Here is a 27,060-nt window from a genome sequence, read left to right as displayed (position 1 = left end):
GATGTTATCTTCTTGACAACACGCTTGTAAAATATGACGTAAAGAGAAGCCATCAACGACGTCCAACAATGTCAAAGATTTTTATACGCAAATTATATAAAAAAAAGCTATAAATAAAACGTCGACTGCTATTTGTTTGTGCCTTAAATGCAGGGCAGTTAAAAATTCAAGAGACTCCGATTCCGGTTTTGCATTTATTTTTTAATGTATGTACATATGTACAATGTATATACATACATATGTATCTATATATGTATGTATATGAATATTGAATTACTAACTAAGAGTAACTCAATAATACCCAGTGTATGCAGATCTGAGAAAAAGTGTATCTATTTTTTTTATCTTTTTCTCATGTTTAGGTCAAATTGAGGAGAGGCCTAATATTTGACAAAATTTTTACTCCAAATACGTGCATTTTATTATTTTCATGTATATGTAAATAAACATATTCATAAATAAATAAAAAATCGAAGAAAAATAATTTTACATTTTTAAATTCAGAGTTTGAATCGGGGTCAGATTTTGGAAAAATGTAATAGTTAGGAGTCGGTTTTTTTTAAACAACTCCACAGCCCCGCTTAAATTTGACATTATTTTTAAAAACTAAAAATGTCCTATGATAGTAATCTGTGTAGTTATCTTTGCATACTTCAGCCAGCAGCGTGGCTCGGTGGTTGCGTTGGTACTAAGCACCGATAGTCACCGGGTTCGATCTCGTGAGCTGATTTCGATTGAAAAAGAATTTATTCCGAGTATAATCTTAAATGCTGCTGGTCAGACTTGGATATTTGTGACTCCAAGTCGATCGTTTCCTATTAGAGTTTGCCAATTTATCTGATTTCATTGTTGAAGCGATTCCTCTATCAAATTGGCAATAACCACCCTACCCACTATGTCACCACTATTTCAAAATTATTATCTACAACATAAATTTCTTGCTACTTCTTATACATATTTGTATTATGCTTATATGTCTGGTCACAGTGACGCGCTAGGGCGAAAACACAGCGATGCAAGTGGCACGTGATTTTTTTTAGATACTTTTAAACGTGCGAAAAAAATGGGCCGTGTCTTGCACCCCGCCCCAAAATGAACCTCTGGAGTAGAGGTAGGACCGGAAGCGTGCCGTTCTTTGTTAATTGTTCACCGTGCATTGTTCATATTTATGATGAACCCTTTTTTTGCACTCTAGCTTTGTAGTTTGCTCTATTTCCTGGAAAATAGACCCAAAATACCCTGTTACCCTGGAGTGTTTTCGGTAACATTGTATCCTTGCTTGACACAAATCGATAACGGTGTATCCCATATTTGAAGAAATGTAGAAGACCACCCACAGCGGGGAGCCATGCACACGATGTACCGTTCATCGCTGTGTGTTTTCACCCTTTAAGTATTCTGTAATATCACTGTGACAAATATGTAAATAAATACATACATACATACATATGCAGGGCCAGGAAGAGAGTGGGGGGGGGGGGGGAGTTACGGTAAGTTCCCGTGGCCGCCTACTGTTACGGGCTCAACCCCTGCAAATTCTCGTCAACCTAGCGGTGACAAATTCGTCGACAAAATTTATCACTAGTCACCGGAGCCTGAGGGGGCCGTGTATTGTTCAAAGGTTGTAAATGCATTGTTAAAGGTTTGCCGAACAATATATAGCACTGTGACTATCCTACCTCTATTTATCACACACAGTCAAGTACTTAAACGCATTTTTTTATTCGTATTCAAACGAATTTTCTTTCGGCATCTATGTATGTAGTATGTATGTTATATTAAAATATCCATGTGAACACAGTCTTTCATCAGAGTCGACAATGCTCGCACACGGACCCCGTTCGCTTAACTGTCAAGGCGATATTTCGAGAATTTACAACTGCCCAGTTTGGAAATAGGGCCGCGTTTAAGATTCAATAAATGGCGATTCGCATATCTGACAACGTGATCGAACTTCAAAAGTCGCATAATGTACCATACGAAGATAATTCGGTATTCTGAGGAGACGTGTCCGTCCGTCCGACTCTATCCGTCTGTGACGCGATCGCAAACACGCCCTACTATTGTCTACTCCTGGCTGTAACTGTTTTGCAGGGTTTATCAACCTTTGGACAATGGTGGACCACCTCTCGTCATGTTGCCATTTCTCTCCTCAACGTCGCGGATTTTTCCCATGCGGTGGTTGCCGGAATGCGGCGGCCTCTCGAGACGTCTAATTGCTCGACTTAACCCTTTCGAGCCGGAGACAAAACTGCAAGTGAGAAAAGCGGTCGTACTAAGTCGACTTGAGGGAAGATCGACGAGTGAGTAATGAATAGAATGCAAATTATTATTTCAGGTTTGAACCACCTCTAGAATTCGAAAAAAAAATCACCACGAAAACAGCAAAACCCCTGAAATAAAAAAATCTGACGCAGCGCACTTTATTTTGGATGAAATGCTCAATAAAAAAAAAGCGTGTGTATCTGAGACAAGGTTAACTAACACAAATAAAATATGAATTTTAATTAAGTAAATTAAAAATAAGTTACATTCGAAAAGAGACGCAACTGGTAGACTGTTTTTTTTAGACTTCATTACATGTACATATGTATGAATGTGAATATTGTCACTTTTTACAAACCTCCTTTACGTTTTTTTCACTGTATTTATATAACCTAGACTTCAAGAAATGACGATTAAAGATTGGATAGTCATTAAAGGTCGATTAAAAAAATTATCACTTCGGGAGCTGAACTGGCCAATTGCTTTATTTATTTATGTAAAAATATTTGAACAATGGACCCGAAGGGTTTGCTAATAAATAAAGTTATATGTAATACAAAAATACAAATATCAAATAAGATTAAAAACAAATAAGAACTAAATAACATTTCAGTTAAGAAAATGATCAAGTTTGTTTGATAGACTTTTACAAATTTCAACCACTATTTGGAAAGAAGGATTTTCATATATTATTTTTATACTTTTCAAGGAATTATTATAATTTATAAAATTGAAATAATTAAAAAAACGGGAGTAATATATTGATTGTAATTATAAGTATCAAATCAAATGATATCTAATATTAGCGTTGAATATTTTCTATTATTAACCGTAAGGACCAAAATTCTCCCTCTGACTAATTACGAAAAATTATTCATTTGCCAAGGACATGTATAATGGAAGAAGAGAACAGTAATTGTTGTATTTCCACTAGCCTTTAGATATTATTTAATTTATATGATGTGCTACCAATATAGATTTACTTAACTTACCCCGCCCCAAAAGCGTACTACCCCAGTCAAAATCCAATGTACATATATACATACATATGTACATATAGTGATAAATATTTAAATGTAGTCAATAAATTTAATTTTTTTTGAATTCGGGATGCGTTTCTTTTCGGATGAAATGCTCAATTCTAAAATTAAATTGAAAATTAATCGAAAATTTTTGTTTTAATTTGAGTATAATAATAATAAATTAACTATGAACGAATTTGAACATTTTCAAATGGGCCCATGTCTATATTTATAGAAATTTTAGGCGGATTATATTTTGACAACTCTGACTGGTTGGTTGAAAAAATACAGAGATGAGAAAAATAAAAATATATATACACGTAGACAAAAAATAAATTTATACATAATCACAAAAAACAATAGCATTATCATAATAGCAGATAAAGTGAAAATATCAAATAATAAAATACAAAAGTAGGAAATGTCTTGCACCTATAGCCAGCACCAATAGGTATATAAGAACCAGCCCCAAATACAAAACATCCCTGCGAGACCCAAATTGAAGAGAAGATCAAAATTCCACTCATACATTACATTCAATTATGAAAATAATGATGAGCGCAAACTACCAGACAAATAGCTTAAAATAATCTCCGATAACCTACACTAACTGAGGTGGAAAATATCACATTCAGGCTCAGCATCAACGATTTCATTGAGAAGTCTGATAGCTCTTGGAATAGGAGGCATTCGATAAAGAACTGTGCAAGCAAGAGGTATAACCAGTGGCGGACTGGCCATACAAGCGTACATGCCCGATGGCATGTGGGCCCCACTATCCGTTAGAAAATATGGGCCCTCAGTAAAATTAAATAACTTTTTAACTATTTCACGTGTGTAAAAATGTATAGGATATTGCACTTTGGGACCTAGAGTTTGGGTATTTCAACAAAACAAATTTCTTACGATATACACAAACAACTAATACCTGCTTTTACGAGATAAACAAACAACTAATACCCAAGGATCGGTTAACTTTTTTTATTAGGCTCGAAATGTAAGTTTCAACATTTGCGTGGGCCCTTTTACCGGGCCCATTTCCAACCTCAAGGTTATGTAATATTTCCAACCTATGTAACAACTACCTAATGAAATAAAAATGGGAATAAACAAATTTCCGTGAATAATATAAACTGAATTGCTTAAAACAATTTTGATAGGACGATTCATCATCAACCAGCGATTTAAATTTACTTCATACATACTTTCAAAATAATATTTGATTATACTTCGACGATATAGTAAGATTAAGCCCCCCCCATAACGAGTTTACCCAGTCATCCCAAAACAGTCATAAAATTTAAACACTACAAGTACATAATACTATGTAATACATTTAATTTTACAAAACGTACCATTCATAGTGCCATGAAACATATTAAATCCCGAAATGTACATACATACGCCCTTGAGAGCACATCCAATTCGATATTGAGATTAACCGAACCATCCCACTTTGAGTACTTTCCAAAACCTACGTAAATAAATTACTTCGATTGAACCAAACGGTCGAATGTCGTTTGAAAGGGAAAGCAACCGTTTTTCCATCATACTATACGTATGTATGGATATAGGTTTCAATTTGTGAAAGAACACGTGTTACAGGGCAATGAGACCCATTTACTAATGGTCATACAGCTTCATGATATATGTATATGGATAAGATGATTGTGAATGGGTTTACGTTTGTTATGTCAACTACCTTATATACATATATGCGTGTACGTCATTTTTACGACACGATTTGAGAAGCGTAGGATGATAAGTCGCATAAATCTGCTTCTAAGAGATACATAGATATTCGGTACCTATGAATGTAAGCTTCTACCTGGATAAAGTCTCATCGACACGTGCGTGGGAATGTGTTGTTTAGGAAAATCCGTCGTAATTCAGTGTCGTTCGATAGTCTGTGGTAATTGGCGTTTGCCTCTGTGATATAAATCTATTTATAAGCGGTGCTGGTAGGTTGTGTAGCAATTAATCGTAAAGGTGAGGTGCAGGTGTTGAAATAGTAGTGTGAGTTTCATTTATTGAAAGTAATTGAATTCCGTAGTAAATGCTAGTACACAGTTTTAATACAATATCCAGGTGTAAATGCTCGAGATTGGATTAAGATAAAAAAGCGGCTGCATTTTTGTCAGGAAATTCCCTTTTTTTTTTAAACTTTAGACTGACTTCGATCCTTCTTGGTATACTTGCTGGAAAAAAGATATGGATTTGCAAATGTAGAAGGAATATGAGACAAGGTCAATAAACGAATCTGCATACCGAATATGCTCAATTTGAACGTTTGGTTTTCTTTGAAATAAAATTTCTTAAGTCTGGCTAAGTATTATATGGGCATATGTTTGCATAATGGCCCGTTCAAATTAAAGCACACTGAGATATATGACGCTGACGGAGACAAGCATTTTATCACCTGTTCGAACTCAGGGACAAAAGTCGCTTATAAAGATACACAAAGACAAATATTTATTTAATTTTAATCATAGTGTCATAACAGGTTGCTCCAAATCGTCATTTTACATGTGAGCTGTTATATTTGAAAGTGGCGCAAGTCCAATTTTCAGTTCCAAAAACGCTATTTCTGTTTGACGTTATTCACAAATCGTTATCACTTATTTTAATTCGATATGTGCAGAATAAACGTATCACAGGTCACCAGTATTTTTAAATATTTTTAATCGCAAAACATTATATTTAATATTTTGCGATATTTCTCGAAATAACGGCTCATATAGTGGCTAAATAAATAAAGAAATAAACACGTAGATACTTTTTGGATGTTAATGTTATGAAAAAACATTTTAATACTGTTTTTAATAACCGAAACATAAAAAATATAGAGAAATAATATTGTATTCGGCACTAGAAAATAGTTGGATATTTTAAATTTTTATCATAACTACATTATAATGTTTCTGAAAATAACACGATCATAAAATAATACATATCAGTACAAAGGTAACAATGTCATATTTTTTTGAAAATATCAAACTTTCACTCTCAAATACCACTAAAACACGGTCTGACCTTCGCATTGACACAACTTCAATTTGAATCGAATCGAAATTTCATACATACATAAATATACATAGTTAGGGTTTCGCCTATATTTATACAAAGTTTTGGCAAATTTCCGTTGTCCGGAAGTGGCAGTTAATTTAACAGGAGTGTCAGTCACAGAGTAAACACGGTCGCGGGTAAGCGAATATTGCATTGGAATACGTATCTGATACTGTGAAAGTTCGAACATTTAATGGTGGAAATATCTAGTACATTCGGACGAATTAAATGTACACACAATTTGGCTCGCTTGATCTTCGTCACGGTGCGTTTGGAGTTCGTTCACATGATCACAATTAAATAATTAGCGGAGGCTTAATTGTTATCGCATATTTTCGCGGGGCGAATTCGCAATTGTGGAACGGCGCAAATCGTCAACATTGGACCGCTTGAAATAGCGTTACTCAAACTGTCTCAAACCTAATATATATAGTTTCAATATACCTACCTTTTATATTCATACTAAATTCAATTGCCTAAAAGTGGTTATCTACACACAAAAATGCTTGCAGGACTTACTAGATGGGAATGGGGGAATAATCCCGAGTCCCGGCTATTTTTTTTTTGATTTTTAAATGCTTTTTATTATTACGAAATTATGTTCACAATACATCTTATATCTATTTTAATAGCTACTGATCTACTGATCATTTTCTATTTTACAATTTTAATTTAATTTGGGTAGTAATCACAGTATGATATTATTCTAATGTTAATCTAAAGCGTAATAGGAAAAAGAGCTCAAAAACCTATTTAGAATCCTTATAAATGTTCATAATACATCTAATACATAATATTAATTAAAGACTCTCTAAAGTCGATGACCTAAAGCAGATTGTGTTTAGGTAATGTGTGTTTATACCTGAAGGGTATAGACATTTTGTTGTAATCACCGAGACTCTTCACAAGTGTGTTAGTATGGTTATTAGTGATTCTGTCATAGAATCTACTGGTTAGTTTGTTAGTAATGTCTGTAACAAACGGAATATTATATATGGCATGCAGTTTTTTCAGGTTAGTATACATATATGGGTGTATTATAAATTATTTTTAGGGATTTATTTTGTATTACTTGGAGCTTGGAAAGGTTAGTATTCGAGGCGTTATTCCATACAGGTGAGGCATAGGTTAATAATGGTAATATGAGCGCGCGATATAATTTTATTTTGAGTTCCGTGCTATTTGAAAGGCCCCGATTCTGGGAAAAATCATAACAAGAATATACATATCTACATATGTATGTATATACAAAAAAACGAATTCAAAACCAACTGAAAATGACGAATCTAAACAATCTCAATATCCCACATTGAAATCTTTATATTATATGTAATTTTAAGGTTTTTTTTATTTTGACATTTTGACATTTTTTTATTAGCATTAAGGTTGCATTAGTAAGAGGTTGCCGGATAATATTTGATAATATTTCAAATAAAAATAATTTATTTCAAATATTATCTGTATTGCTTCCGGTTAGACTTCGATATATGTATACTCCAAGACGATCGCTTCCTATCAAAGTTTGCCAATTTATCTGATTTCAATGTTGAAACGGTCCCTCATAAAGTTGGAAAGACTATCCTAGCCACTATTTTTACTAACCTCTTCTTAGCTCGCAAACGATTTTATCGTCTGACGAAGTTTGGGTTCTTATCCGATCGGTTTCAAACTTTACCATTTTGTTCGGTTTGGTCATCAATATATGTATGTAAGTGGAAATGACGTCCGCCATTACCACGGTGAAAAATAGTCGTAATATACAAGTTTGAAAATACTGCATCTTCATTCACGGTGACGCCTATCGTTCACACTGTCCCATTTGTCTACGCTGTTCTGATCGTTTTTTCCCCTTTCGCCCCCCTCTCGCTATGGCAGATTGAGCACTTTGCCATACTTACGATCAAAGTTTACGGAGAGAGTTGGTGATTTCTTAATTAGGTTTTTTTTATATATTGTCTTAATTTTATAAACAAAATGTAGAAAGGTTAGTTTTTAAAAAAACATTTTTTTTATATATATATTTTTTATTTTATATCAGTAATGCCTAACAGGTAATCACAATGCGCCTTCATGGCCAGAAACATTGTACATTTGATACAAGTATTATACAAAGTTAATAAATATTATTTATTCCTCCATCTATTCAATTCAGAAACGTCTATGGTCAAATTTGTAAATTTGAAGCATTTTATACAAGTCAGTGAAACTCGAGATAGCTGAAAACTCAAGATTTGCGAGAAAACGGGAACCGTTTCAATGAAAATCAGATGAATTGGCCAACTCTGATAGGAAACGATCGACCTGGAGTCAAAATCCAAGATCTGGCCAAAAGAAACCAGTGGGATTTGAACCCGTGACAACTTTGTTCAGAGCATTATATGCTAACCACTAGTATATTTTGCTGGTTGAATATTTGAATATGATTTCAAAATTTCAAGATGTCGCTCAGAGGCAAACCGAAAACGGCATCATGGGAAAATATAAAATTGGGTCCATCGGTTATGCCGCCTTTCCTTAAGTATAAATAAAAAAAAAAACAAATAAATTTAAATCATATGTACATATGTATGGGAGTTTTTTGCTTTGCATATTATTTCATAATTATTAGCGGAATATCTTATTTTCGAAGTTCTAAAATAAGTTCCATAACACAAAAAGTCTAGAATTAATATTTTCTCATGCCACGGGTTCACTCTCGACGGCCCTGGATACTTGTCGGCAGACAAGTCGGTCGTAGGATGTCTGGTTACGACACGTATCATAGCTAGAGACGCTACGAAAGAGACGTATCGCGAGACAATTCTCTCTACCGTATTTCAATGAGTCTTTTGTCGGACGAAAATTTAATTTTATCAAATGCAATTTTGGAATCAAATTGAAAAAAAAAATCAATTTCATTGTAAAATCATGTGCGGTGATTTTATCTCACGATTAAGATTCGTGCTAGTAGAGGGGTGTTTTTTCTCTCCTTGAAAAAAGTCACCATCATTGTGTTAAATATTATTTATTATTTTTTAGCAATAATTCGTCACTATACAGTTTCAATATACATACATATATGAGTTTGTTTCTCATAAATTAATAACCTGTCTAATAAAATTAATTATTCAAGCCTTTTTTAATGAAGGTGACCCATAAAACACTCAACATGAGGCCACCTCCCCTCCTCCCAACGAATATTATCTGAAAGACCTTTTAGTGAGATAAATCACTGAATATGTACATACATATATGTATGTATGTATATAAAGAAATCCGTTGTTAAATAAAAATATTGTCACCATTAAGTCAGGTCCATTATTAAACAATATATCGAAGAACAGTCTTTATTGTGTTTTGAACAAAAAACTTTACATATGTATATTATACATATTAGTGTATAATATAAGGTTTTATTATACACTAATATGTATAACAATAACAATATAACAGTATAACAGAGCATTATATGATAGATACATCTATGGATAAATTTGAGTTTTAGTAGCATTTTTAAAAATCAGTGATTTCCAGATGCATTTTCCGAGAAATACGACAGGGTTGTATGTATGTATGCTGTTGGTCTCTGAAAAAATGCTAAAAAATGCAAATTGCTAGAGACTCCTCTATCAATTAGTTTGTAGACAAATCCGAATGGTTAATATATGACAGGACATAATATATTAAAAACCATTGAAAAAAGTTTAAGGCATATATGTACACACTTAGCGAAAGGCCCCGGCTCTGTACGGGATAAGATTATATATGTACATGTATTACTAGTATAATAAAATTCACACCATTAGCGTCGGTGACGTGTGCATCGTCGGTGTACCACACACTCTGGATAAGAAGATAGATGTTTTAAGAGAAAATTAGGATTCGCAAACTTGGCTCCAAGTTAAATGAACTGTCAGAGTATGAATGCGGAGGAGCCTTCGCCATTACTCAGCCCGGGTCGACTTGTTTATATGGCAAGCAATTGTAATCATTTTAGTGTGATTCCTCTCTCTTGGAATTATGCGTGTTTTATGCGTAGCTTGGGACCCAAGTGTACGTTTTGAAGGAACGCGAAACAATTCGAATTTGCGGGTTGCTAATTACAGGGGCGGTTCGACGTTAAATTAATTAATATTTGTATATACACGAATATTAACAATACTTCTATTGTCTTTGAAAATTTCATTGCTGATATAATATGTGACAACATTCAATATACAATTTCAACATTTGAATGCTGAAGTTGATCATACCTAATATATAATTTCGAAAGAAACTTTGTATGTATGTATGTTTGTTTGTTTGGTTCGTAGTATCCGTGACGTTCAATTAAATAAAAAACAAATGAATATTTAAATAAAATAAAACTATTCAAAAAAATTTAATAAAATGTTTACTATTAGATTGACCATGTTCAAGCGGTTTATATTACAAATACCGGGCGGAGCCGGGTAAAACGCTAGTGCTTAATAAGAAAGCTTTTCGACCAATAAGAATCGAGATTTAGAGTTGGCCTCTTGCAAAGACTACTGAAATGAAATATTATATATACGACTGAAATACAACTTTGAATCAACTATATACAATATTACATGTTTTAAGTTTTTATTGCTGTTTAAGCAACATTTGAGGGATGCCAAGCCATAACGTTTCAAGTGCCAGAAAAATAAGTTTTCGGGAGAAACTTAAAACTGTTTAAATTAAATAAATAATGCATAAATTCATTCTTGAAATATTAAACTATAATTTTTCTGTTAAGTATTATAATATAACCATTCTACAAACAAAAAAAATAAATCTTAGCTATTAGAAAAAAAATAATTAACACAATAATAAAAATAACAAAACGTTTTGAGTGCCATCATTTGCGTCATTACTAAGTGCCATAATAACGTAATACATATGTGCCAAATTCATAATAATAAATTGACAACTTACATACATACATATGTACATATATGTATAGCGTCGTTTCTCTATCATCAGCTTTTTGGTATTTTAGGGCGAAAACACACTGAGTGTGTACGTGTTTTTTTTTAGATATTTTCAAACATGCGAAAAAACGCAGCACCCCTAGCCCATATTCATGGTACATAGTCCCAAAAATCAACCCCTGGAGTGTTTTCGGTGATATTTTATCTTCGTATTCATCCTTGCTGACAGTGATCGATAACGGTGAATCCCATATTTGAAGAAATTTAGGAGAAACTTGTCGGTTGTATATGGATATATGTATGCATACACGTGCGATATCCCAAACATATTCATTCTGCACGTGCACAGCAGGAAACCTAGGACACATGACGTCCCATACTACTCAGTGTATTTTCGCCCTTAGATATCATCAGCTTTCTTTCCTTTTTGGTATTAGTCAACTCTTTAACAATATTCATCCAGTCAAAGTTAAACTGAGAGCACAAGTGAGAGGGCAACTAAAGTTGGTTCGCTGTATGAAGACACTTTGGTAAAATGTACGTGCTATATAATTTGCTACTTAATGACTTTTGTAAAGCTGCGTTAAAATTAGAGCCCACCAAGATTAGGTAAACATGCGCGATTTTGTATTCCCGTGCGCGTCTTATGCTTCCGTGCGCACTTTGTGTCCGAATATGAACGCAGTTTTATTCATATACATATATTAGTACTTTTGCCAACTTTCCGTTCGATCATTCTTAACATAATCGAACCGTATTATATTATAAATAAAACATACACACATATTTCGAGCACACATGATTGATAGCACGTAAGCGACATTCGAAGGTTATATTCAACATACAAACAATTTTTTTAATAATAAAAAATTATTGCATCTGCTACTGACTCTCACATTTGCATATTTGACATTTCAATAGAATGTTTCTTGCCTACAAGAGTTTTAATAAGTACCAATATATTTTAATTACGAATGAACAAATAAAAATTTAGCAATAAACGTAAATATGCTGGTTTTGAGGTTATGATTGACAATCATCGTTATCGATTTAATCAAAATTCTCTGCAATAAGCTCGATAATTTACAGCCATATTTACAAACAAAAAAGCCGACGCAAATCAGGTTAAAAACACAATTATTTTTTATTACACTATGGAACAAATTATAATTTATCAATTTTTCGAACGGTTTACATTATTGCGTGTTTTATTATCAAATTTAGATTTAAAGAAAAATTAATACATATACATTACGAATTCGCTTCGTTCCGCCATCGCAAAATTGTGCGGCCTTTCCATTATAACGGTCTATTTTTTATTATTTAATAAAATCGCCGAGACATCGAAATGGACATATGATATTATGTTACATAATCGGATAACATTGAAAGTACGGGAAAACACTATTTACATGTGAAACTTTGCCTGATGCCGTTTAATGCGAAACTTTAACCGTTTAAACTCATAATGAACTTTCGAGTTTACTTCATTTAAGTAAAAGGTCAACTGCCTGGAGTCCTAAGTGTCGATTATCCCTTTGACAAGTTACATAATAATTCAGACGTGTATCCTGGATTTATTAGTGCTTCGCCTTTCGTTAGAATTAAACATTGTGTGACCTTTGTATGTACTACTAACTATGTACTGTAGGTCGCACACATGAGAGAGAGTGGTAGAATTTTTTGCACCCAATTAAAGATGAAAAGATTATTTCATTCTTTTGAAAAATAGCCAGGATGAAAAATTTTACTAACAAATTGCGAATTGCTACTAAATTTTTTTACCATTGTCCATGTTCAGACTAGGCAATTCAATTACTTATTTTATTTGAAAAGTCAGCAAAATACATACATATATATGATATTTATCAATATTAAGGCAATTCTCATTTCAATTTTTATCAAATAAAATTGACATAAAAAAATTCTACAAAAATACTATTGTTCTAAAAATAAGTAAGTAATTCTAAAAACAAAAATAGTATGAAAATTAACAAGTAGTTTTAATAATGACAGAAAAATAAAAAAATGAAATTAACAGAAAGAAAATCTCTCTCCATATTAAGGCCTATTCATACTATTCAACAGTTCACGGCTACAGCACAGCATAGAAGCTCACGTAAACGATTTTATCGACTACTGCTGTTACTTGCATTTATGTCTTCGCCATGTTATATATCAATATTTCCATATAAAATATACTAAACAACACTTCCGGTAATGTGCAGTTGCCGGTAGATGCTGTGCTAGTATGAATAGTTCTTTATGAGTAGGATTATTATAAGTAGTGCTCTCTATTATAAGTAATGCTCTCTAGAGAGCAAAAAAAAAGATTAACAATAGAAATTGACAAAAGGAACCCATTTATTTCGAGCTGGCGCATTACAGCGCCGGAGATTAATTATAAGTTATTTGGTGGCATACTACGAATTGCCCAGCGATGCTCAGGTGAGTGAAAAATCTAGTTAGTAAAAAATTTCAGGGACGTCATTTGGGGGCTCAGGGAGGGGTGGGGGTAGGGGCATTTATCTCACCTAGATCTGGCCAGGCCAAGGAATATGCATGCCATTTGATGAAATGCTATGAATCAAATCGATTATTAATTACTAATCAATTAGGGCAACAAATTTAAGCATTTTAGAAGCTACGAAAAACAAATAGTATTATAAAAACACAATCTTGCCAATTTTTGCCCTCCCCCCTTGGAAACAGCTGAAATGATGTTCCTGCAAAAATTAAAATCAAACTCTAAGCCCCTCCCAAAATCTTCCAAACTCCTTACTTATTGTACATATACATCAAATTTCAGTGGCGTGCCGTCATTGGACTAGAAGAACTAGACTGATCGCTTCGAATCTTTTATCTAAAGTTTAAAATTATCAACAATTCAATTACAATAAATTAAAATCGTTGTCCATATTGATATTGTTCACTCGGATTAGCAGTAATGGATTTGCAGTAGTGTTACTGGATTGTTGTGGTATGGTCCACCGCATCCTTCGCTTGCACGGACTTGCACGGACTCGCCGTCTCAATACTGTTCCTTTCGCAGTACTGGTAAAATGTATGGGCGTCGAAGATATTTTTTTTAATTTATTCGTCTCTTCAAGCATTTGTTAAAGTTTTCACTAAGAACATTCTGATTTGTGTCCACAAACATCGTTCTGAACGATTTGTTTTGTTAAAATAACACATACATACATATTTACACAGAACTTTTCGAGTAAAATTATGTCAAGGGACTCGGCTCACAAAACGATTCCCTCAGAACAAATCAGTGCGGAGCGCGCGGAAAAAAAGCCTTGGAAAGTTGCATTCTCGATCGATTGTTCCACAAATCATTCACTGTATATAGGTAGTATGTACATTGATGGAACTCTGCGCTTTTAGAATAAACCAAATAATTATACAGAAAATATATTTATCGAATATTGAAATAAGACTGCACCGCTGTCAAAATTTCATTAGAAAATTAAAGAATTATACTGTATAATGAGATTTTTCCAAAAAGAACATTAATTAACGAACTTCAAAAACAATCCCCTCCCCCTTCAAATGCAAACAAATACGCGCCTGCAATAATTATCGCAAAGTTCCAAACGTTGACCACTTCTGGGCACAACGTCGCTCATTAGTGGTCTTGTTCAATTATTGTACGAATTTTAAGCAATTAACGACGGTCTTAATCTTAATTACAAATCTCGCTTCTTTTGACATACACACAAGAGTCTCTAATGAGAGTATCGAGACCGACGTAAGTACTTCCTTGAATTGCTGACATTTTTTCCTCCTATTCGCCATTGTCGGTGCGAAGAAGGAGGGCCTGGGATTTTTTTCTTTGTTATTATTATCAACGTTCTGAAGAGGACGTCTTCCTTTTTTTTGCACTTTTCGATTTCACCGAACTCGTTGTCGGAATTAACCCTATCGTCGCGCGCGATCTTCAATTGAACACGATGGCCTCCGAGTCTCGTGCTTATATCCCATATTAAAAGTGGCCGATTTTTTTTATCGAGAATGAGATCATAATCGAAATCGATTGGTCGTCAATCCTAAAGGTCAAGATATTATTTGTAAGTAATATGTTTTATATTACACTTAGGTACTTCACTCTATAAGTGATTCACCCCGTCTTGCAACTACTATAGCGCATAGATACGTATTATATCGTAATTGAATCAAGCTACATATACATATGTTATAAATGAATCAAGCCAATACGATATGTATGTACATATGTTTAATATTTGTAAAATAACTACGTCATTTTAAGAATAAGATTATTATATTATATTAAAGATTCTAATTTTACAACAATTATTTTATATGGGTGCATATGTATGTATGTTACATATGTATGCAGATATGAATTTTTTGAGTAGAGAAAAGAATGAAATATAAAATGTTTGTCACAACCAGGGCTCTGGGGTCGAAGTCGGAGTTGCCGAGTCGTAGCATTTCAAGGAGTCGGAAAAAATTGACTACGACTCATTTTTTTATTATTTCCTTTAATTTTAACTATAGTCTCCAATTTTATTGAAGGAAATTTACTAATAAATAGAAACTTAATTTCTTTTTAAAAATCTTGAATTTAAACTACATTATAAATAAAATCGTTGAATTGTACGTATTTTGAGTTTTTTTTTTGAGAAACTGTACTTTTCTCGTACTTTTTTATATTTTCATTTTTTGCTCTCAGTTTTTATTAAATTGTTTGTGTAGCCAGCAGCATAGCTCGGTTGTTAAGCTTTGGCTTAGCGTCGTGAGGTGCCGGGTTCGATCCCAGGGTCGGGCCTTGAGTGAAATTTAATTTTTTCAGAGTATGCTGCCGGTTAGACCTGGATTTGTGACTCCAGGTTGATATTTTCCTATAAGAGTTTGCCAATTTTCTCTGATTTCATTGTTGAAACGGTTCCCGGTAATAATTGGCCAAAATCCTTCCTATATATACAATATTTCACCAATAATTTATGTTTGATTAATGTGCAATAAATAAGTTTGTGTACGATTTGATAGATGTCTCATTGATTTGCGAGTTTTTCATTGTCTCGTAATTCAGTTACTTATATAATGAAAAAAGCTGCAATATTTGTAATTGGCCAGAAAGGCGCATTGGGGTTGCCAGTAATGCCTTCCTGGTAAAAAAAACATACACTATGAATGTATTTACTTTTTATTTATACCTATTTCATTACCAATATTTCAATAAATTGGGTTTCATGTAAATATTTAAGTCTTGAAAATCGCTTGTTGTTTGAAAATGTTACTAAAATCGTTCAAGTCCGAGTCGGATTAGGGGTTAGAGTCGGAAACGAAGCATAAGGTAGTCAGAGTAAAAAGTCAGAGTCGATAAATTTGGAAACGACTCCACAGCCTCAGGGCTGTACAAGTCAAAGAGACAAAGTTTAATATTTGATAATTAGAATTAAATATTTATCTAATAAGCGTTACAATCGGTTGGGAAATTTATCGTGATGGTTTATCGTATGACAAACTAGTTAGTGGAGATTCTTTCAAGGACACAAAATATTTCAACAATGTAACATGCGATATATTATTCATTTCAAAACCATCTCAAAATTGCATTTGACAACATTTTTTGTTTAACATATGTACTCTCGTCTTTAGAGCAATTTACCCAACCCAAGTTTAGTGATTTAATTTATTATACTAATATTACAAAAAATATTGGCTACGACAAAAATATTCCCGGCAGGATACAAGGGGACATCATTTCGAGTCTTCTTGTATCCTGCTTGCACACACGTGAGTAAGGCTGTACAACAAAATCAGGTAGATTTCCACGGCACGCCACTGGTAGCTACCTATTCGACAGACAAATCGCTTAATCTGTACTTACTCCCATTAGCAATTAATGGATTATAATTAATATTTATATAAAAAAATTTACCTTCTACTAAAATTAATATTTATACAAATTCAAAGAAGTTTACGAAAGGATTAATCGTCCTCGCTTTTTTGCTATACTGAGAAGGATCAAAATTTAAAAATATATTTACCAATGGAGCGTAGCACGTGATTCAATTACCCGAGGCGGGCTATTGGATTTATCCTAATTTAAAATACACTACAATAAAAAACGACGAAATAATCCATCAATATCGAATGAACTTGTGACCTTTTAGCAGCAGAAAAACTGCGCAGTGGAAACAAGTCTGGTTTAACGCGATAATGATATCACTTGAAAGTTATGGACAGTTGAGTCAGATCGATAGTGCACCTGTGACTATGAAGAACCTTCACTTTTGAAGTTGCCCAAGATCAAGATTCTTCATAAAACTAATCAAAGAAATACCCGATATATTTTAGCGACAGATTGGATTCCGGAAAAATAATGGTACTCTTATCCCGGGTACTTTTTATAAAAGAAAAGTGCATATGTTGCTTGAGATCAGGGAATTCTCGGAAATATTCTTGTTCTTCATCTGTTTGACGAAAAAACGTCAAGGAGTAAGTTTTCAATGGCGGTAACATCATTCATTAATGGTTGTGGAGTCAAATTGTCCTGCACTCAATATCTGCAATGGATCATGTTACTGACATATATATGACCACACATTTTTGAAGGTCGATCTCAACAATCTGTTCATTGATGATAAATTTTTATTTACGTGATAGATATTTGAATAACACAACTTGGATGAATATATGTAAAACTGTTTGACTTTTTTTAGGACTTTTGAAGATATGTACTCTTCTTCGAACAGTGACCCATTGGTCTCGAATTCTACACCAGACCTCAAATTTTTTTTATTGCGTATATTGAATAATGATATTCTAATCTTAAAAAATGCTTACTTATATTTTACATATTAAAAGTATACATATTTCTTTTAATAAAGTTATCTATCACCCCCTAACCCTTATTAATATTAAACCCTCAATGATATTACGATTATGAAAAAAATATGATATTACGATTATGTGGGTGTTCCCCAAACAAAATTCGTGTATAGTTGCACGTGCAGAGTGCATATATTTCTCCTACATTTTTTCAAACATGGGATTCACCGTTATCGATCACTCTCAAGCAAGGATAAAATATCACTGAAAACACTCCAGGGGGTGATTTTTGGGACTGTGTACCACGTATATGGGCTAGGGGTGCTGCAGTTTTTCACATGTTTGAATTACTCAGTGTGTTTTCGCCCTAATGCACCTTAGTTCCCTTGAGTCGTGTCGCGTTGCATCAGTGTGTACGCAGCTTACTCATGTGGGTTGGTTTCATTGCTTAGAGCTACAAGCGTCCAATCATTGATTGATTTCTTAAGAAGATCTTTCAAAATGACAGATTATCATCACGCCAAGCAATGACATAACAATAGAAAAACGTGTTAATTTGAATTGGAATTTGTCGAAGCGATTTTGTAACGATTCCATTACAAAGACCAACGATTAATTGAACAACCATGTCCCCGATCAAGTCCCAACGGTTCTCAGAGTCGATTTTTCGCATTTCTTTGTACCTGAAACCCTTGCATCACATTCCCGTTATCCACAACATTTCCTCTTCGAGGATTATAAATTTGAACCGTATGACACTTTTAACACAACAGCTACCGCAATACGCTTAAAAGGGTTTCCTTGTGCTCGAGAGACGCAGCCGGGAACGGGAATGACTCGCCCGACTCCATACAAAGGAGCGTTGGAAGTTTTGACGGATTTGATTCGACCGACCGTATACAATATTATAATATAATATGATCCTTTATGTGCCGCGTCGTTTTATACCGCTATTTATTGCCGGATTAGCATTAATCCTCGTTTTGTATGCAGATTATGCAGAGATGTGTTCGTGAGTTATTGTGGTCCGACGACGAGGAGTCCTCCGTTCCTCTAGGCTGGTCATGCGTGCCCGGCCCGTTAACCTTTTGACTGCCGCTTGTCCTTCGAACCGTTTTGTTCGATACAGATCCGCGGTCAGCTTCGCTGATTTTACGATCGTTGGATTCGCAACGCTTGTAAAAATGCCCCCCCGTCGATCTTCTCGGACAGGTGAGTCGAAAGTGCCGTTCGTGTGACGCATGCGGCCCGGAAGAGTTACGACTGCGGCCGATGGAACTTTTATTCAATAATAATGTATTGTGGACTAGTCTGATTTACATTCGACGGAAGGATTGTCGATAAAATGTGTTTGTAAAAAAAGGTCTTTGACCGTTGTAAATCCAAACGTCTCATACATTATTTACTAGACATTTCGAGACTTTGAAAGGCCTGCTATCTACTACTTACAAGTTACTTGAGTAAATCGGAGAAATAAATTTTAAAAGCAAATAGATACACCTGCTTATATGATATACAAATATAAACAGGTGTCTTCAATTTTTTATAGATGAAGGTCAAATAGGATTTTAAGTACCTACTTAAAAGATTGATCATATTCTATATTTTTTCAGATATTCTAAAAATTTACTGGATTATTGCCATTTGAGATTGATTCGTTTGTAACTAAGGATTGAAGCGCATAGGGGGCCGTTCAAGTATTCCGTAAGCACTATGGGGGGGCGGGGGGGTATTTGCTTTGCTTATTTTTGATGACATGGGGGGTGGGGGGGGGGTCGAGATGGTGATTACGTCAGCAGTAGTTATTTTTTTTTACACATTGGCAACCCACACATTGTTTATGCTCGAAAACCAAACACATATTCGGGGATTCCCACAAATAATGAATATGCATATAGGTACCAATGTTTACGTAAGCATGGGAGGGGGGGGGGGGTAAGAGCTTTGCTAACTTTTGCTGACAAGGGGGAGGAGGGGGTAAATAATTGAAATAAATCTGCTTACGTAATACTTGAACGGCCTGTAGGGCGTAATCTAGGTTAGTGTGAAAAGTAAAGGAATAAAAATGAAATTTAATTTGAATTTTTTATCAATTTAAAATGTTAGAATACGTACATTACAGGTATATTCATATCAGCACATCACAGACCGGCAACTGCTCGTAACCAGCAAATACGGAAGTATTTTTTGGTACATTCTATATGGCCGTATGTATATGAATGAATGAATAGGCATGCATGCGCCAATGGAATATATGTATGTATATTTATACAGTTACCGGTCTGTACTGTGTTGATATGAATAGACCTTAAAACATATTGTTTTATGATCGAAATTGACAATTTTTTCAAATAAAATGCTTTCCGTAAAAAAATTCATCTGTTGTACATTTATTTTTAAATAATATTATACTTTAATATAAACAATGAAATATTTTCAGAATTTAAACCGAAATCCAATTTTTTTTATATATAATACAATATATGCCTGCAGCGCATTTTTAGCTAGATTATTCATTTATAATTGAAATCACTACAAAACTTAAAAGTGTTAAAAGAAACAACAATACTGAATGAAAATGTGTAGCATTTTTTTAGAATTATCATATAAAGGTTATTATTATTATATAAAAATACAATTATGCATCAAGTTTAAAATAGTGCAAAATTAGTTTGACATGCATTTTGGAGCATACATAAAACACACTTACAAATAATTGAGTTTGAGAAAGGATTGAGACGTATATCGTCGTATTTTTATACCGTCTGTATAATTTAGCTGTCTAATAAAACTCAAAATTGACATAAAAAAGGAGGAGATGCTAATAGAAACTGGTTTCTCATATCAACCTGTATGATTTGATTTTTACGACCGAAATGATTTAGAAACACATTAAAATACCCATAGGACTAAAATAGTAGTAATGTTTTTCAATCTCGTAAATGTCGATCGCAAATTGCGAAATAAATTAATATACCTACATATGTATTACATACATATGTAGATTAACGAACTTTATTACTATTCTGTACATATTATAGAAAGTTATATTTTATAATGTATCGTGATGGGAATGCTTGATACGATTCTACAGTTGGAATTTTAGCGGGGGATTTCCTAACTGCAAATTTAATGTAATTAAATTAAAATTGAAATTAGGAAACAAACAAAGCAACCGGTTGACGATCGACTGACTAAATTTATATCGAGTTCAATCGATAGTCACTAAGCAAGCTCAATTGAAAAGTAGCTACATACATACATATATTAAATACGACTTACATCGAAAAATTGATAGACATTCAAACATATATTTCATGGTAGTTTTTTTTTGCATGGACAAGTATTGCGATTTCAAAAAATATATATTATAATTGTCAGAAGTTGATAAGAATGCAGTAGATTGCACATTGGATAGAATAACAAGAACGCACATATACGAAGGCACATACATTCATATGTATATACACATGCTCATTAGTACGCGGACGGCCAAGAGAGCGTGTGAAAATGGAATGAGGGAGCAGTGTGAATTGACCGTAAGGGCTGTGCTTGTTGAAATCACTAACAACAATATTCTCGGGTGTGGTTCATGTATCAATTCCTTTCCAAAACCACCCGTTCAAATATCAACGGGCACAACATTAGTTAACTATAATTAGAGGTAGGACCGGAAGCGCGCCGTCTATTGTTCCATTATTGTAAATGCTTTGTAAAAAAGGTTCGGCAAACCTTTAACAATGCATTTACAACATGTGAACAATGAACAGCGCGCTCTGGGTTCGCTCTTTGACTATAATATCTAATACGAGAAATTAATTCCACTAAGAACATATAATTAGTATAATATACATATATTGTATAATTAGTATTCGGCGTTGGCCGAGTGCTCGTCAAATAACAGTAAACCGATCAATTTACATATACATACATACATATGTACATACAAAGCAAGATAGCAAAAAAGCATGATTGGCTATAGTGTTTTGTGCTAAAAGCATTGTTCCAACGTCGATCTTTGATGATCAGACTTGGGCGGCCAGGACGCTTTAACCCACAAAATATGGTACACTATTGTCAACCTTTTTCTTTTCTTCTCTTGCTTTGTAGGGCAATAGTATGGCCGCCTTGACCTGTTGAGGATAATCGAAGATTATGATGTTCGAAATCGCCTCAACTTCACATTCACTGATTTCAGTGCTTATTTAATCATTTATTTTATGAGTGATATGTATTTTTTACTTTTTTATATTTAACTATGATGCTGTTACGGGTTTTATCCCTGAGCGACACCTATGGTATCAAACTTGTATATATGTTTATAGATAGTTAATTTGAAATCATAAAATAAATCAAACTATAAAATCAAATAGTAGGTGGGATGGTTTTTGACAATCTGATGAGGAAAGGTTTCAGCAATGAAATCAGATACATTGGCAAACTTTGAAGGAAACGATCGACTTGACGTCACAAATATCCAAGTGTGACCAGCAGCACTGCAGAAATACTGAGAATAAATTCTTTTCAATCGAGGTCGGCCCAGGGTTTGAACCCGGGAAACTCTCGGTGGTTAACACTATGGCGACTACCGAGCAACATATACTGCTGGTTAACAACTATCAAAGCAGAATTGGTATTAAAATTTAAGAGCTAATTTGAATTATGTTTGTATATTGCTATGTAATTTTTTTATAATACATTTAAATGTTTGATTCTCACTTTTTTTTTAGATATTTTGACAATTTAATTTAAACTTGTGCTCAAGTGTTTCATAATTTTTTACCTTTTACTTTTTTATTATGGTTATGTAAATTTTATTATTTCCTTTACACACATTTAATCGGCTTTGGGATCCATTTAAAACGGCCAAATGATAAAAAGTAAATAATAATAAACTCACCATAAAAAATCGTTCTTCAACTTTGTAAGAAGATTATCGCCCGAAATGGATGCTCTGCAAATAAACAAAATAAAACGATCAATAACGAGATTCATACATAAATAATACAAAACGATCTAACGATAATCCTAGATGTGTCAAACTGAAACATTTATTTATTTACACAATCAATCAATACAAACATCCATTACCTATCTCGTACATAAAATACGACTATATCAACGCTAATCCTCAACATTAAAATCAACCGAATAGATTGAGGCATTTCATATGTCTAACAGAAATATCTGAATATTGCATAAAAATTCAGTAAAAATTTTTTTACAATATAAAATGAAATTTTTAATTTAGAATTGGAATCTGCTAGATTTTTCATAGTATTTATTTTACAAATAGATTCCGATCCTTACTTATTGTTATAATTTATAGCTGTACGTCGGAAATCTTTTTGGGGGGGGGCAAGTTGCCAATGGGCCCGTATTGGAAATACATTATATAAATTAAATAATATATCTAATGCTAGCGGGAATATAACAAACGACTTTATCTTCTTTTAGTATCAACCTAAAAGGTTCTCGGTGATTATTCCACAAAAAAGCAATCTCGCACTCGTCATTAAAATCACGGCACCCACAAACTCCATCAATATTACCCACGCGAATATTGCACTAACGAGAACTTGAGTGCCAGATTCGTATTCTCAATTTTTAGATCGTATTTTCGATTTTTGTGCAAAAGATTGCTGTGTTCGCAATCGCAATTTGTGCAATAATCCGTTTACCAACCTAAACATGTCCTTGGCAATATTTTTTTTAAATAATTCAAAAGGAGAATTTTGGCCCTCGCAGGTCACTAGAATATATTCAATATTTTTTTTAAAATAATTCAGCAGGAGAATTTTGGTCCTCGCAGGCTAATAGAAAATATTCAATGTTAATATTACATAGATGTCCGTTGATTTGGTAATAACACTGAGCAACAAAAAATCACGTTTTTGAGTTACCAGAGCGGAGACTAACCAATCTTTACTAAGTTTAACCCACTGAATTCGAATATGATATTGATTTTTGTTGGTGGGTGATCGTTTACGAGATATGAGCGTTTAAAAAAATCCGCGATTTTTACAGTTTTTTGGCTTTTGCGGTCTTTAACTCAAAATTTAGGATTATTACGCTCAAAGTGAGTATTGGAATCAATAGTCAGATATTTTTCTTATTAATTGTTATATTTCATTGCTTTAAAATACTTCTAATAAATTGTCTAGCGAATTTTAAAAGTCAAAAATATTTTTTTTTTACGGATTTTTTTTCCGTGCTACTTTTCATTTATTTGGCAATTTTTTTATTTCACCACGTTTATAAGGATTGGTTTTCTATCTCAATATTTTTTTTTTTATCTAAACGTACTAACCAAAGCGGTAATTGCAATTTAAATGCTTTCGTTGTATATATGGTTGTATCGCGTAATATGTTAGGTGCAAGCGAGATGGCATGTAGTCCGACCACTGTACTCTGTGAGGTGTACAGCGGTCGGACTACATGCCATATGTTTGCATAGTTCGGCCTATGAAGAGACCATTTTTTTTAAATCAAATGACAAATATAAGATTTAGTTCAATTTATTTATAAATGAGGTTTATAAATAAATATTGTGATTTAAAGTGTACTATATATCTATAGATAAAAAGAACGGTCTGTATACCTTTTTTTGTTAATTATTGACAAACGTATTTTTTACAATAGGCAAACCGACAGTGACCAATAATATAACTTACTGATCATCTAGTTGCTAACCAGATAAATACAGGCCATGTTATATGTTAGAGCACACTGGTAGCTTTAAAAATAGCATAATATTTTTACGGCACTATAATCTTAATAATATTAGCATTTATTTCTTATAAATAATCAATTTCTTACCAAAATCTACATGTTGTAATGTCACCGGGAAACTTCGTTCCATTAAGTTCCATTAAGCAAATATCTCAAGACTCGTTTTCCCAACTTTTTTGGTGTATTTCGTGGTCGAGTTTGTATATACGTATGTATAAAAAACACATTTACGAAATAAACATTAAATATTAAAAAAATATGGGAAGAATTAATTTTTAAACGTTTTTTTTAATACTTTAAAGATATGTTAATAGCTTAAAAATTTATGAATGATCACAATATGCCTCGTATATTAATATATAACATACATATATACATAAAAACATTTTTGTATACAATTTACAAACTCATGTTTAAACAGACGAATAGTTGAGAAAACGAGTCTCGAGATATTGCAACTTGGTATAACGAGGCGCACCGGTATAAAATGGTTCCCGAAAATATGCACTAAATTGCACTGAATAGTAGCGCAGTTTCGAGAAGTCCTAATTTTTAAAGACGGTCAAAAAGAATTTACGCAATAGAATTCCACAAAAAAGGTTAGCATCCTTGGATAATATGCAAATACCCCATGACGCTATTTTGTGGAATTGTATTGCGTTAGTTCTCGTTGAGCATCGTTGAAAGTTTGGATGTCTCGATAGTGCAACTATCTCGAGTGCATTTTTCCGGTCACCGTATAAGATATACTAACGCTTTCAAAAGGACTTACGATTCAAAGACAGTTGGGGTACAATAATGAATTACAATTTTTAAAATACTTATCAATTGTTAGACATATCACCATTGTGCTCTAAAGAGACGATATGATAAAAATGAGTTTGTGAACCATGTCCAAACAAAAGCAAAACGAATATCGGAAGTCAATATTTTCAAAAACCACGAGCTTGCACGTGCAGGCAGATTTTAGCACACTAAAAGCTTTCAAACCGACCGCACCATTGAAACCAACTGCTACCGATCGAAGCGAACCCATCAACCATCTGGATGCAGATGGTGGGAGGGGGAGGTGAATTTTCGAAAGTTTTTAATGTCACATCAAAAGAATACAATCCGTTTTGAATGCGAGAGGGAGAATATATACGACGGGCTCGGATTTTCTAGAAATACGACCGTTTCCTGGTGCCAATGAACTTCTCGGCAATGAAACCGACCCATCATTCACAAATGGTGACAGCAGACCCAGCTAGAATTCAAATACATGATAAATATTATATTCCCCCGACAAAGAGAGACGTAGTGATTTGTACATGGCTAATTGCAATCGCATGAAACTCTGCGAACCATCGCATTGTCTACGTCTGAGCGCAAAGTGTAATATCAACTTGATAGTTTATTTATAATGTTCCGTTGTTTTTTTTTATGCAGCGGGTTAAATTGTACAGAAAAATAGTCAAGATCGAGCTGAGATATCAATTTTGCATAGTACGTTATATAAAACAGCGTACTCTCGATTGTCACGGCTAATGATGGGGAAAGGGGGCCCGGATAATACGAACTATCATTTTAAGATATGATAGCATATCTCTAATGCAAACGATAGACTCGAAAGTTTAATATTTTTAAGAATTTTTTGAAGATTCTCTTATATCAATTAAATTATCCTAAGACCATTATTATACTGTTAATATACGAATTGGTCCGTTAATTCAGAGCTTATCACCAATTACGGTTTGAAATGGTCAACTCATATGAATTTTATAATTAACTAGCTGAACCCGGCATGCGTTGCAATGCCAAAATTACGCATGCAATTCCCGTTCCCGTTCCCAAATCAAAGTCGTGGTAATCTGACTTATCCAGCGTTTAACAGCGGAAAAACGCAGGCGGCGAAACACATTTGAAATTATTCAATTGTTTACTTATTTTACTCTAACAACGCAGGTGGCGACGCGAAAACATTTGAAATTATTCCGTTGCAATGCCATTCATTCCCGTTTTTGGACAATTTTTTTTTTAGGGACATACACACAATAACTTCTGTACGTTTCATCGCAATCGGTTGAATCGGTTGACAGACAAACATTGATTTTTATATACATATATTATATATGTATGTATATAGAAACGGACGCGATGTTTGTATGTATGTGCGAGTGCATCAACAAGTATGGAGATATCCATAAATTTATATATAAATAAATTTTAGAATATCAGAAGTATACGTTATGCATAAGGATGTGGCGTGACGAGAACTT

At 33.6% G+C, this 27,060-nt stretch overlaps 1 protein-coding gene across 1 annotated transcript in view; it reads right to left on the bottom strand.

The window, feature by feature from the left end:
- Positions 1–27,060, bottom strand: part of LOC143913094 (uncharacterized) — a 122,953-nt gene that overhangs the window by 30,603 nt on the left and 65,290 nt on the right. The window contains exon 2 of the mRNA XM_077432690.1: positions 22,971–23,024. The gene's annotated coding sequence lies outside the window, so the exon portion shown is untranslated. The remainder of the gene's footprint in view (positions 1–22,970; positions 23,025–27,060) is intronic.

The sequence above is a fragment of the Arctopsyche grandis genome, chromosome 6 (genome assembly GCF_051622035.1).
Source record: "Arctopsyche grandis isolate Sample6627 chromosome 6, ASM5162203v2, whole genome shotgun sequence".
NCBI classification, from domain to species: Eukaryota; Metazoa; Arthropoda; class Insecta; order Trichoptera; family Hydropsychidae; genus Arctopsyche; species Arctopsyche grandis.
This window is presented reverse-complemented; position numbering and strand designations above follow the sequence as displayed.